The sequence below is a fragment of the Schistocerca piceifrons genome, chromosome 2 (genome assembly GCF_021461385.2).
Source record: "Schistocerca piceifrons isolate TAMUIC-IGC-003096 chromosome 2, iqSchPice1.1, whole genome shotgun sequence".
Classification (NCBI taxonomy): domain Eukaryota; kingdom Metazoa; phylum Arthropoda; class Insecta; order Orthoptera; family Acrididae; genus Schistocerca; species Schistocerca piceifrons.
In genome coordinates, this window is record NC_060139.1 from 931,715,317 (window position 1) to 931,728,415 (window position 13,099).

Sequence of the window (13,099 nt, forward strand, 5' to 3'; positions counted from 1 at the left end):
TGGATGTGTGTGATGTCCTTCGGTTAGTTAGGTTTAAATAGTTCTAAGTTCTAGGAGACTGACCTCAGGTGTTAAGTCCCATAGTGCTCAGAGCCATGTCGTACTGCAGAAAAACGCAGTGGACCAGTTACGGCCAATCATGTCGTACAGATACTTGGGAAAAAAAAATGTGTAAATATATGACACTCTTATACCCCCACGAAGCATATACCTTGCCGTGGTGGGTTGGTATGTATACAGATAACCGTATTGAAGGCACAGCCACATCGCAGGGGTAACTGTGGTAAGGCCAGACTAACATAAGGGTCCTCAAGAGGGGCTGAAGCGTTTTCCTTGGGGAAACAATCTGGATTATTGTTTGATGTGGCGCTGTAACATTTGTCAACATGGCAATGGCATATGGCACTGCGAACGACTGAAAGCAGCGAGAACCGCAGCCGTAACAATTCTCCCTCGGCAGTATGATTGTATCCTCGAGGCTGAAACGCTCCGGAGGTAAAACAGTCCCCCATTCGAATCTGCGGGCGATGACTACGTTGGGAGATGTTGTCATCAGGAAAACGAAATTGCCGCTCTGCTGGTCGAAGAGACGAAGGTTAGACCCATTAAACATGCAGGTACGAGTTTAAAAGGAAAAAAGATAGCTTCAAAATGATATAGTGGGAATTAGTATAGGATGGTGACAGGAAGAACAGCACTTCTGGTTACGTTAGCAAAGGATTATCGGCAAGATCAAATGAATTAATGAAAAAGAAATTAGGAATGAATGTGAACTACCGTGAACAGCATAGCGAAAGAATTATAGTAGCAGAGACTGACACGAAGCCAACATTCACCGTAGTAGTGTAAGTTTATAAGACTACTCGCTCCGAAGATAATGATGAGATTGATACAATGCATGATGGGATGACGGAAATTATACAGATACATGCCAGAAACTTAAATTTAATTGTGATGGCGGACTGGACCTCGATAATATGGAATGTACGTACTAGAAACAAAAATATTAGAACGAGGACAGAGGGAGAGAAATGAAAGGGAAGCCACCTAGTAGAATTTGTACAGAGCACAATTTAATCATTTCCAATACTTAGTTCAAAAATTATAAAAGCAGGGTTGTATATGTGGAAGATGCCTTGGGTCGCCGGGAGGTTTCATACGGACTACATGATGGAAAGACACAATTTTCGGAATTTGAAACTGCAGAACATTTGCAGGGGCAGATGAGCACGCTGACCACAATTTATTTATTATGAACTGTACTTTAAAACAGAAGAATCTGCGGAAAGGTAGAACGTTAAGGATATGTAACCTGCATAATCTGGAAGGATCAGAAGTTTTCAAAGGAACCGTTAGGCAACAGTTGACTGAGTCAGTGATAAGAAACATAATAGAGACGAATCGGCAACTTCTAGAGATGCAGTAGTGGAGGCAGCAGAGGATCAAATAGGCAAGAGACAAGGCCCAGCAGAATCCCTGGATAACACACGATATATTGAATTTAAATGGCCGAGCGTGATGTTGCAGTGGTTAGCACACTGAATCCGCGTTCGGCAGCGTGACGGTTGAAATCATCGTACGCCCTTCAAATTTGGGTTTCCATAATTTCATTCAATCGTTCCAAGCAAATGACGGGACCATTCCTTTGCAAGGGCACAACCGATTTCCTTCCCTGTTACACAGTGCAACTTCGTGTATTGCCGCGAGATGAAAGTATGTCTTCGTTAATAAATCACATACGCTGACTGAAAACTAAATCAGAAATGTTCCATCAAGAACAGATTTTTCAGGAAAAGATACACCACATATACCATTTTCGAGAAACTTGGAAACAACTCAGTAGCAATACTGGAGAAATCTGTAGTTATTTAATTTACAGATAATGTAACAAAAGTTACTGTTTGTATTACTAAATTTAAAATAAAATGAAAATAGGATGAGAAAGCTGAATAAAGCTTGAAATGTACTTACAAGTCGCAAAATTTTCCTGGAAACTTACCATCTGTGAGCGGACGTTGAACTTATTGTAAGAGAGTCAGCAGTAATTCGTCAAAACGTTTGGCGACCAAGCTCCATTATTTCGTTTTCCGTTTCCCCTGTTGGTCACTTACATCTTCAAGATTAGGTGACAAGAAATCCAAATGGGAATGAAGTTACCGTAATTCCAGAGAAATGTTGCGCCCCATAGCATTGTAATAGCGCAGCATGTGTTCCGTCAGGTCCCCGTAACTCTTAGACATTACTTTTCTCAAGAAATTGTTGCACACATCTTTGAAGAAAGCCAAGCTGATTTCTCAGTAGCTGTCAACAACTGTTCAAATATAGTGTCTTTCATTAAGTCACGGATCTGAGACCGAATGAAAATGCCTTCTTTAATTTTCCGCAAAATTCTTCATAAAGCCCAATTTCAGATCGATGGGTGGTAACAGCCTATTGTCTTTGTCAACAAGGGGTTCATGCGAAACTTTTTTTTCACCAGTATTGCAAATTTCTCTCAAAGGCTACTGCATAGTGGTCTTCTCTTGCCTTAATATTTCAGTGACACAAGAAGCAGCAATATTTTATGGAACCAGTCCGCATACCCAGAAGAAATCCCAGAACTTTGAGATCACCACAGATTTTCCATTTATGTTTTGCATAGCAAGTAGCAAGGAGTAACCTCATTTTCACGTAAATTTCCTTTATGTAAATGGAGCCACTGGTATGTAAGGTTTCTCGTTTGCGTTCTGTAACTAAAAAGGTCTGATGTTACTCTTTGAGGAATCTATAAAGGCTACATTCTCCCAGATTTTGAATCATCGCAAATTTTGTAAGCAGCACATTTATATCATTACAGTATTCCATACTCTCTGTCATTGCGGAAAAAGTGGAAAGAAAAAGCTGTCGTTTACGGAGGGCCATTGAAGTGTTTTGTTGTAACAGGTTCTTTTCTTAAAGACGAGACCGAAGTAATTCCTACTTTCCACTTTGAATGATTTAGATCTCTTACAAGATCAATCTATTCTGCCTCCGACATAAGCCGTTGTTGTAGCCCTGCTGGAGATGGCGTGCACTCAAGATCTTCTTGATCTATTGTCCTGTCACTACCATCGTCTGTTTCATCTTCCTGAATCTATTCCATTGGTGGTTTTGGAACTGGGGGAGAATCAGAATAAAAAAATAAAAAAAAGAACTGCAGGAGCTGGATAAGAAACTGTCTGTTTTGATGTACTAGCAATCCTTTTTATTTTCGTTAAAGAGAAGTAATAATCTGTAGCGTGGTCTCTAGGTTCCCTCCACAACTGTGGTACGGCAAATGGCATAGATGGATGGGTTCCACGCAAAGAGCCTCGTAAATAGGGGGCGTGACGCGAGCATCAGTTCAGCGGTGCCCAACACTTACCCTCATATACCTTGGATTCAGAATGCAACTCGTATGATTTTTGACGATCGGTGAAACGGGATGTCTTTGAGACTTAGTCATAAACTTGCCACACACATAACAGAAAAGATATGGTGAATTAGCAACACTTCCTAGACATCACTGAACGTAAGAAACACTCAAACACACACAACGTGTTAGCAACTATACACACGTCAATAACCCATAATGTGTTATCTCAAAATGAGACAGTCGATGGTCAATAGTCGGTTGACCTATATAAATGAAACTTTCCTTTAGATACTCCAAGTGGCTATCTCTCCCCCCCCCCCCCCATCCCCCACGTCAAGACAGTTTAGGTGATACTGAACAATGGCTTTCACCACTGTCGTCAGAGTACTGAAATACGTAACAAACAAATATTTTTTTTTTCTGGGGTAAATTCCATTGTCGGACTGTGTTACTGAAATATTCCGAGCGTGTGTTGTGCCTCTTATGACTTAGCTTTCGGCGGGACGTTGAATCCTAATCTTCCCTCGTTCCTTGAATGTAACTGACGGCGAAGTGAAAAATATAAAAATTCAGAAAACGAAGCAGTCAAATAGCAATGCAGACTTCTAAAAAATGAAACTGATACCAAGCCTTAACTGGCAAAACAGGAATGGCTAGACAACAAAATTAGAACCACCAGCTGTTACTCACAGCTGCGCCCACATATCATAATCAAATGCACCCTCGTTTAAGTCTCCCACGTTCTTCACGTAAAGGTGCGACATCCCCCTGTTGGTCACACAGTATTTAATGTTCCTAATCGTTGCGAGTATTTAAGGGTATCGGCAGATATAAAAGACGCTTGATTCTCAGCGCCAAAAATGCGTCTGGCTTGTGACAGGTAGCAGTATAAAACTGTGTATTAAACACGTTTAGTTTTCTATAAGTTTTGTATTCATTATGTTGAACCGTATTATATAGAACACATGAAACAATAAAAGCGTATTCACAATCATGATAAAGTTTCAGAAGTCAAAGAATAAGTAACTTTTTCAAAGGTAATTATTGTTCCATATTTCTCTTTATATTGTTCAAATCAGTATATATATTCTACTACGCACTTTTTTAAAGTAGCTTATATTCTTTCTCAGTGTGCAAAATATCCCCTCCCCCCCCCCCAAATTTCATCAAAATCGATGAAGCGTGTTAGTCGTGAAAGCGTAACAAACGGATATACTTTCTCATTCATAATATTAGTACGGATGCATGAATATGGCAAAAAGAAACGCAACTTGTAGGAAAATTAAAGAAGTATTTGAAGAAAACTGAAGCATTCTATGAATATTAAGAGTTTTGACGGCTTGAAGAATTTGACAGAGGTCTGAAAGTCTTAAACCGATACGAGTCACCTGGAATAGACGATATTCCCAGTGAATTATTGAATCCTTGGGAGAGCTAACAATGGCAAATTTATTCCAGCTTCTATTCAAAATATAGGGGAAAGTGGCCCAAAATGACATACAAAAAAGTTAACTGTCTTTCACGGCGCATATCTGCCAATTAAAATTATATAAATGCAATTTTAAATTTCAGTGGATTTATACAGTAGCATATGCATAAAGAATTCAGTATAAAATAATTGGTTTTGCTATGAACTCACAATCTCAGAAACGTTGTCAACGTGTCATTTTGGACTACCCGGTGGGGCAAAATGACACACCTTTTCTCTTAGCAGGATAATTCCTTTATTTTTACTAATAAATTGCTAACATAAGCATAAATTATAGCATAAACATATAGTATAGTTCAATTAAGTCTTAGAACTGTAATCCTACCAAATTAAGGATGTGCATTAATAAAATATACCAAAATGTATTGCAAATTATTTCCAGGAACATAGAAACTTACAAATCTCATTTAAAATTTGAACAGTATTCAATTGATGGATGATATTTTCAGTTCAATTAGTTAGAAAAAAATATGTTACTAGCACAACTCACACACAAACTTTTTTGTACCCTTGGAAAGTCCAGCACAATCAGCATTGCTCCATTTTGAGCAGCTCATACACTTCAGCCACACTTCCCTTTCTTTTGATCGGCTGCATAAATCACAGTAGTAAATACAAACTGCGTCCTTTTCTTCATCAGTACTGCAGTTTATTATATGAGCTACTTCTTCATCTGGCGGAGCGGGGGAGGGAGGAGGGGGGGGGGCGAACCATGCCCAAACGTCGCTTCACAGTAACCCGGTTTGATTTCCTCAGCTCCTTTTCCCTTTTCTGGAGCTCCTTTTCCTTCAGAACTTGCAGATTTTGTGTTGCAGTGAGCTCCTGGAAGCCTTCACCAACTCTGCGTTTCTTAGGCATACCGAAACTGGAAGGAGTTGGAGAAATCTCCTGAAGGATTGTCTCTGCAGTCTCTGTGTCATTTTGCCCTCTTCAACACAAGCGTAATCTTTGGCCATAACTTCGGAAAATAACGAACACACCATCAAAATATTGCCACAGATTTAAAGACTTACCTTTATAAGATGTCCTAATGATAGAAAATTTTCCACGCAAATGATCAACACTGTACAAATGTGAAAGTTTGCTAATAGAAGTATTGGTTTCGTTGACTTCAAATGTGGCTTCCCACGTTTCACGTCACCAAATGGAAGCAGGCAAAGATTAATGTCTTGTGGCCAAAATGTAGCCATAACAAGCTATCAAGCAAACCAAAGATTATCATCCTGTCAGCTGCCAAATTAAAAAAAAAGCGACTATGTCGTTTTGTCCTACTATGTCATTTTGGGCCACTTTCCCCTACCATGCAGATGGAATAACCTCGGACTTCAATAAGAAGGTAATAGTTCCTGTTTCAAACAAGACCGGTGAGAATATTACGGAACTATTAGTTTCATAAGGCATGCTTCAAAATGTACGAATTATTTACAGAAAAATGGAAAAGCGGTAGAATCCTATCTTAGGAACGATCAGTTTGGGTTCCGGAGAAATGTAGAAACACTTGAAGTCGTACTGACTCAACAACGTATCTAACGAGACAGGCAGAAGAAATAGAAACCTACGTTTATAGCACTTATGTATTAACAGAAAGCTTTTGACAATGTTGACTGGATCACACTTTGTGAAATTCTGAAGGTAGCAGGGAGAAATAGTCATCTACAACATGTACAGAAACGAGACTGCAGTTCCAAGGGCCGATGTCGTGAAAGGGAAGTAGTGGTTGAGAATGGAGTTAGTGATGTAGCCCCTCCCCGATGTTACTCAAGCTGTGTATTTAGCATGCAGAAAGGAAACCAAGCTGAAATTTGGAAAGGGAGTTAAAGTTGAGTGAGAAGATAAACTTTAGGGATTGCCGATTATGTTGTAATTCTGTCAGAAACGGCAAAGAAGTTGGAAGAACTGTTGAACGGATGAATAGTTTCTTGAAAAGAGATTATAAGATAAGAATATCAATGAAAGTATAACAAGGATATTAGAATGGAGTCGAGTTGCTGAGGGTATCAGATCAGGGAATGACGCACCAGAAGGAGTAGATGAATTTTGTGATTTGGAAAGCAAATTAAATGCTGATAGTCGAAGAATAGAGAATATAAAATGCAGAAATGCAGACTGGCAATAGTAAGAGAAGCTTTCCTGAGAAAGGACAATTTCTAATATCGAATTTAAGTTTGGGGGTTGGGGAAGTGTTTGTCCGGAGCATAGTCTCATATGGAAGTGAAACGTGGACGATAAACAATTAAGACAAGAACAGGAGTTTTAGCAATATGGTGCTGTAGAAGAATGCTGAAGATTGTATGGGTAGATCGCATGTCTACTGAGGAGGTACTGAATCGAAGAAGGGTGAAAAAGCATTTATGGCACAATTCGACTAAAAGAAGACATCCGATGATCTGACACATTCTCAGACATCAAATAATTCTCTATTTGCTTTAGGAGGGAAATGTAGTGGATAAAAATTGTTAAGGGAGAGAAAGGAATACCGTAAGCAGGTTCAAATGGTTATAGGCTACAGTGGTTAACCAGAGATGAAGAGGTTTTCGTAGGACAGACTAATGTGGGAATCTGCATCAAACCAGTGTTCGGACTAGAGACGACAGCAACAAAACAAGTTAAATGTCCCCAGAATACTGTGTCTGAAGTAGACATGATAAAGTAATTGTCATAGATGCGAATAATTAAAAGAAGCTATCCTTTTTCATTGGAAATATATATTTTATTGAAGTAAAACTTTCAAACTCTTGTGTGACCGAGAAGGTATGTATATAACATTTTCAGTGCAGTTATTTATTTCGACATTATTCTTTGTCTTAAGGAGAGTGAATTAGGTCCCTATATGTTTTCTATGATCGATACATAAAACTACACTACTGGCCATGAAAATTGCTACACCAAGAAAAAATGCTGATGATAAACGGGTATTCATTGGACAAATAAATTATACTACAACTGACATGTGATTACATTTTCACACAATTTCGGTGCATAGATCCTGAGAAATCAGTACCCAGAACAACCATCTCTGACCGTATTAACGGCCTTGATACGCCTGGGGATTGAGTCAAACAGAGCTTGGATGGCGTGTACGGCTACAGCTGCCCATTCAGCTTCAACACGATACCACAGTTCATCAAGAGTAGTGACTGGCGTATTGTGACGAGCCAGTTGCTCGGTCACCATTGACCAGACATTTTCAGTTGTTGCGAGATCTGGAGAATGTGCTGGCCTGAGCAGCAGTCGAACATTTTCTGTATCCAGAAAGGCCCGTACAGAATCTGCAACATGCGGTCGTGCATTATCCTGCTGAAATATAGTGTTTCGCAGGGATTGAATGAAGGGTAGAGCCACGGATCGTAAAACATCTGAAATGTAACGTCCACTGTTCAAAGTGCCGTCAATGCGAACAATAGGTGACAGAGACGTGTAACCAATGGCACCCCATGCCATTACGCCGAGTGATACGCCTATATGGCGATGACGAATACACGCTGCCAATGTGCGTTGACCGCGATGACGCCACATACGGATGTGACCTTCATGATGCTGTAAACAGAACCTGGATTCATCCAAAAAAAATGACGTTTTGCCATTCATGGACCCAGGTTCGTCGTTGAGTACACCATCGCAGGCGCTCCCGTCTGTGATGCAGCGTCAAGGGTAACCGCAGCCATGGTCTCCGAGCTGATAGTCCATGCTGCTGCAAACGTCGTCGAACTGTTCGTGTAGATGGTTGTTGTCTTGAAAACGTCCCCATCCGTTAACTCAGAGATCGAGACGTGGCTGCACGATCCGTTACAGCCATGCGAGTAAGATGCCTGTCGTCTCGACTGTTAGTGATACGAGGCCGTTAGGATCCAGCACGGCGTTCCGTATTACCCTCCTGAACCCACCGATTCCATATTCTTCAAACAGTCATTGGATCTGGACCAACGCGAGCAGCAATGTCGCGATACGGTAAACCGCAATCGCGATAAGCTACAATCCGACCTTTATCACAGTGATGGTACGCACTTCTCCTCGTTACACGAGGCGTCACAACAACGTTTCACCAGGCAACTCCGGTCAACTGCTGTTTGTGTATTAGAAATTGGTTGGAAACTTCCCTCAAGTGAGCACGTTCTTGTTGTCGCCACGGGTGCCAACCTTGTGTGAATGCTCTGAAAAGCTAATCATTTGCATGTCACAGCATCTTCTTCACGTCAGTTAAATTTCGCGTCTGTAGCACGTCATCTTCGTGGTGTAGCAATTTCAATGGGGAATAGTATATATGTGCGACATAAATACTGCATTTGTGCGTCACAGATACAGCTGAGTATTAGTGCACTGAATTGTGGGTTTGAAGCCCTAAAAACCATTTTTATACAGTTTTTTAGCGTTGCAGTTTATAGAGTTGGAAGCTGTGTAGTAAATGCTACCGCGGTTCCTTTTTTATTCCCCCGGAGGTATCATTTCCAGATTTCAATTAAATATCCATTGGTACCCGACAAGACAATATAGTTAGATGAATTAAATATTATCGTTGTGGCAGTGCAGAGCCTAGATATACAGTTTTATTTTGTTTGGAGGTGACATTTTCAACTTTACCAGCAAATAAACAACAGAAAAATTAATTAATGATCTTTTCGCGTTGCACATTAATGCTAAAGGATTGATTTAAAAGCAGTAAAATGCTTTACTGACAAAGAAGGAAGAAATGAGTCCTCTTTTTTAGTATAGCTGGCCGAAGCCACACATGAGATACAATAAGAACGAAGATGTATACAGACGTACGTTATAGTGCTCGACTATGATTTATAAGATGCTCTGGCCTGAGGCAAGAATTTAAAACATCAGCGTCTGGCCTGATAACATAACAAAAGTACTTAAAATAAAAACCAGATCGCTATCGTGAAAGGAAAAGAACCAGCTAATAATCACAAAGCCGTAAATAAATGGAAAAATAAATTCATTAGTATTAGGATTATTATTTCTGTGTTCTCTTTTCCATAATGACTGTCGATCAGTATTGTGTATGGTTGGCATTCTTAGTTCAAATGCTACTCTGTAATTGGCTGGCCAGACCACGAATAGCCAGCGTGTTACACTACGCTTTGCAAACGTAACTCGCACGCTACTACGAAATGAACCAGACAACTTCATTTGCCAATGAAATTGTTCTCAGTGGCAAAAGTTTTTTATACTGCTTACATACGGTTATTAACAGTGCCGAATAGTTCGCAGGCGATGAGACGACGAAATTTGTCTACATTATCCTCCATGTTGACTCAATGAAACACCATGCAGTTTCTTCTTTTTGGGGCTAGTTAAAGATTGTCTGTATAAGCCTTCACTAACAGCTGACGAACATAAATGCAGAATGTGTGACGTTTCTAACTCGAGACACTGTGATGATGATTTGGATAGGGCTCCATCAACAGAACGTGTGCCACACGTGGAATAATGCTCACATTGGACGGTTGTAGCACAGATACGCTACTTTTTATTTCGTGTATCATTTATCATTGTAAGTCAGAGAACCACATACACTAATTAACACGAAAAGTGCTACACCACGAACATTTTAACGTTAAACTACCAAACTTAACAACAGTCGTTGTTAAATCGTATGTATATTGCTTTGATCACGGCAGGGACAGTTTGTGCACACGGGCTATCGCCTCTATTTGCCACACTTACTGCAGGGATGGTTTGAAAATGGTCACACGTGTCCGAAGCTAGTCACCTTTAAGAAATAAAATAGATACTTCTCAATGCAGTTTATGACAAAGCTGCAACCATTTATTGCAAGAAAAATAGTAGTATTCCATTTTATTCCATCTCCACCATAAGAAAACACGTGCTGCTTCGGACGAAAATGGGCACAGAATAACGTCACTATTATATTCCCGCGAACACAAAGCGCGCTTTTTGTGTATTCTTTTCAAAATGACAACTTCCATTTATAGGTTGACAGCCAGTTTTGTAGCTTATCATTTGCCTCAGTAACTGTTGCGAAAATTGTATAAATTTATTTTACTAATTAATCACTAATTACAGACTGCATTTCATTCTAATGTCTTCTTCTCTGGCACTGCCATTACAGACTCGGCAACACCCCGGAAGTGTGTATGTGTCATATTAATACTTAGAAGTTCTCTGAATATATGATATATATTAAAATAAATTTACACCATCCATCAAAAAAGTTATACATATATACATATATACAAGGGATAGAACTTCAATAGTGGCACCTAATCATTTACAGGTCGTACAAAATAGATACGTGTTTCAAAGTTTTACTGACCTTCAAAGTAGTCACCAACGTTGTGTATATCCCGTTGCCAGCGATGTGGAAGTCGTAGGATGTTCTTAACAGTGCCAGTTGTGTTAACAGTTCGAGAGGTGCTGTCTATTGCCCGACGAATTTGTGGCAGCTCTGAAACGAATGCCGTGAAGTGTTTCCTTCTGTTTAGAAATCGAATGGAGCTTACGAGGGCTTAAGTCAGGGGAGTGCAGTAGGTGGTATAGCACTTAGCAGCCCCGTCAGTCAAACAAATCAGTAACAGCTTGCACTGTACATATTTCAGCATTCTCCTGCGAAATGATGGTCATATCTTGCACAAGGTGTCATAACTTCCGTCTCTATGCTGTTCATTTTTGGAGCACAACCTACGACCAGCTTAGAGACAGAAGTGATGACACTTTCTGCAGGACCTGACCGTCATTTCGCAGGACAATGCTCAAGCACGTACAGTTCAACCTGTTACTGATTTGTTAGACTGATGGGGCTGCTAAGTGCTATACCACCTACTGCACTCGCCTGACTTAAACCCTCGTAAGTTCAACTCGATTTCTAAACTGAAGGAAACACTTCACGGCATTCGCTTCACAACTGCTACAAATTCGTCGGGCAATAGACCGCGCCTCTCGAACTGTTAACACAAGTGGCACGGCTAAGACTATCCTACGTTTTCCAGATCGATGGCAACGGGTTATGCACAATGCTGGTGACTACTTTGAAGGTCAGTAAAACTTTGAAACACTTATCTATTTTGCACGAGCTGTAAATAAGTAGTTGCCACTATTAAAGTGCCAACCAATATACACACACACACACACACACATATATATATATATATATATATATATATATATATATATATATATATATATATATGTGTGTGTGTGTGTGTGTGTGTGTGTGTGTGTGTGTGTGTGTGTGTGCGCGCACGCGTCTGTAAATATGTAAATAGAACAATATTCATTGCTAACCGATCAGTCATTATGTCCAATGGTTGCTTATGTCATTTAGGCACGTCAGACGTTTAGTGACATAGCAGCTTGCACTTCAGAATGTCTATAAATCTGAAGCCATGGTTGAGTGAAATAAATGAAAAATAATTTACAGTGTAACGGCGGAAATTTCTTCAAAAAGTTTGTGCCTGTAGCGGTAATGCCACGAGTCCGCGGTTATACCCGTGAACTCGAGTACTCGCTCCCCTTTCTGAGCGAGTCCCGTCCACTTGTGTAACCAACAATGGACTAACAACGAATACAAGAACTTTAGCATTCGGGAGGACGACGGTTCAATCCCGCCTCCGGCCATCCTGATTTAGGTTTTCCGTGATTTCCCTAAATCGCTTCAGGCAAATGCCGGGATGGTTCCTTTGAAAGGGCACGGCCGATTTCCTTCCCCATCCTTCCCTCACCCAGGCTTGAGCTGCGTCTCTAATGACCTCGTTGTCGACGGGACGTTAAACACTAATCTCCTCCTCGTCCTCCAAGAACTTCAAAGTGCCTGTATGAGTCACATCACACACTGATGTTGATGACGGACGTCACCGGCCGTTGTGGCTGAGCGGTTCTTGGCGCTTCAGTCCAGAACCGCGGTGCTGCTATGGTAGCACGTTCGAATCCTGCCTCGGACATGGATGTGTGTGATGTCCTTAGGTTAGTTAGGTTTAAGTAGTTCTAGGAGACTGATGACCCTAGATGTTAAGTCGCATAGTGCTCAGAGACTGGTGATTCCTGAATGGGATCTGTTACTATCTGAAAATCTCCACAAAGTTTTATAAATATCAGCATTCTGCTTCATGGATTAATGCTTTCGAATTCCACCAGGGTAAACAGAAAACGATATTATTTCTTAATCACTCATACAAATACGTTTTGTAAACAAGGAGCAGAACATTGAAATCGGCATGCATAAATACAAGGGCCTTTCGATAAGTAATGCAATACATTCTTTTTCAGCCAATTTC